We start from the raw sequence: 2,694 nt of genomic DNA, 5'->3' as shown, positions 1-2,694 counted from the left end.
ATTAACATGACAATATCAAGTGCATCCAACAAAATGGATGTCCAGATCCGAGTGTGGCTCGACCAACCTAAGTATTAATCTGAAGGTACAATAAGATGGTCATATAATGGATGATAATTCTAATACGTAATAGACACTAGGTGTGTGGCACCTCCAATACCTATTTGAAATATTAGACTCATTATCATACACCTTAATAGGAGGCTATGATCTAGTTATCTCCATAACTAGCTCATTTTATGGATCTAATAATTTAGAAGATTTGGTTAATATATCTTAGAGGACATCAGTCGACCTACAAGTCATCATCCTCCTACTGACTTCACCAAGTCATGAGAAGAATTAGTGACTAGTGGGTCCAACTAGCATATTGTAAATCCTTCCACTGACTTTACCAAGTCATGAGAAGGATTAAAGATAAGTCGGTCCAGAGCACCCAAATCTATCATACTGACTAACCTTAACAACATAGGTCAACTCGAGTCACCCATCACCTAGCGACCTAATTAGCCATATGAATCGAGCTCAATCTTTGAGCCTGAATCAAGGTCCATTTCGTTTGATCAAAGATATGGACTCGATCAACTACAACTATTATTATTGATCTAGAGTACCCTTGATCTAATCTAAATCAACTATTGGTTAGATTGGATCAACTACTCTTTTTAGTCCATTAAGTCTTTGATTCTAATCTTAGGTCTAAATCAATTAAAAGGACCTGATTTAAGCTAACCCATGCACTATGTTTTATGCAATGTCATTAGATCTTTAATCATAATTCTAGATCTAAAATATATTTCTTAATTCTTAATTAAGTATAGCATCAACATGGGTTAAGATTATGAAATAATTTCTTATGTAAATATTTTACATTAACTCATAAAATCTTTTAGATCAAATCTAAATTTTCATGATTTTCAATTAAAGTAATTTTGATTAATTAAGATTAGATGTAACTAGTTTATTCGCAACTTGTATCACATATAACAATACTTAAGGTTTCAAGATCTAGGATTTTGCAAGAAAGTAAATTTTCTCTTTTCACTTTCTTCTTCATGGGACCTCATAGTGACATCTCTACACGCTATGAAGAGCACCCTATTGAATGGAAAGAGAGGATCATGTAACCCTGCTTGCTCCTATGACTGGACGGCCCGATGATTACCCAATCTGAGTACTTTGCTACTTAGAATATCTAATCTTATTCGCATATCATATATACAAAAATTTAGATCAAATCTAAATTATATTAGATCAGATTTTACATTAGATCATATCTAAAATCAGATCATATCTAAAATCAGATCATAACATATCTCATGTATTACTAAATATAGATTTCAACTCTACATGCATATATGTTTATGTCATAATAAACCTGACTCTGATACCATTTGAAGGAAAGCATGGTGGGTGATGTGCATGTATTTTTAAAAATTTTTATAGTAGAATATATATAGATTAATAATTTAATCTATAATATATGCATAGATTAAATCAAAATCATCATACAAGATCTATGACATAAACTAATATACATGTATGCACATCTAAAATCTAAAATTCAGTAAGCACAGGATATATCTAATCTATATTTAGATCAAATCTAAATATTAATTGAATACAAAACTTCATACTTGGATGCGAGTAGTAGATCACCGCATTCAAAATCTATGATAGATGGTTCATCTGGATGCTTGGTAGTCGCACACGTGTTCGGTCTCTATGGGTATCCACATGAAGTCCTCATGCTGATCGATCTCTCCGAGAGTGCTAGCTCGCAAAGACACCATCTATTGACTGATTTGAGAGAAATATGATGGAAACAAAGAATAAGGAGACCCTCTCCTTTTCTTCCTGGATTCATGCATCTGATCTCTATAATAGAGATTAAGAGAAGAACCCTTTTTTCTCAGTTTTTCATTCATAAGAGAAAATATTTCTCTTTTCCTTTCATGCCCTTAAGAAGAACTTTTCTTCTCTAATTTTTTATGATGAAAATTAAATCTAATCTAATTTTTGATATTTAAAATCATATAAAATTTTGAGATCCAAAAAAATTTAAAAGAGGGATCCAAGAGAAGAACCATTTTTCTCTCTTCTTCTCTCTTTTCTTCTTGATCTAGAACTCTAGAGATCCCCCAATATCCAATTAAATTTTTTTAGTATTTATTCTCTAAATTTTTATATTAAAAGTCAAATATAATGTAATTTTTATCTTAAAAAAATAAAAAAAAATCTGAAAGAAGAACTCCTTCTTCAAGGCTGCACACAAGAAAGAAGATCCATCTTCTTCCTTGATCTAAAACTTCAAGAAGCCCTAAATCCCAACCAGATATTTTTTGATATTTCTTCTTTAAATTTATATATTAAAAATTAGATTTAATCTGAATTTTATCTTAAAAAAAATAAAAAAAATCTGGAAGAAGAACTCCTTCTTCAAGACTGCACACAAGAAAGAAGACCCTTCTTCTTCCTTGATTTTTTTCTCCTTGAAAAGAACTTTTCTTCTCAATTTTCTGCTGTATAACTAGCAGAGAAGTCTCTTTTTGATATCTAAAAATCAGTAAGAAAAGATTAAGAAAACATACCAAGAAGAAGAGGAGAAAGTGGATGTTGCGAGAGGGATCATGGGGCGTCCAACTCTAGGATGCCCCCTCGTTGTTTTTTGGGCGACCAGAAAGAGGAGATGGG

The sequence above is a fragment of the Elaeis guineensis genome, chromosome 15 (assembly GCF_000442705.2).
Source record: "Elaeis guineensis isolate ETL-2024a chromosome 15, EG11, whole genome shotgun sequence".
Classification (NCBI taxonomy): Eukaryota; Viridiplantae; Streptophyta; class Magnoliopsida; order Arecales; family Arecaceae; genus Elaeis; species Elaeis guineensis.
The sequence above is the reverse complement of the archived record's forward strand: the minus strand, read 5'-3'. Positions refer to the sequence as shown.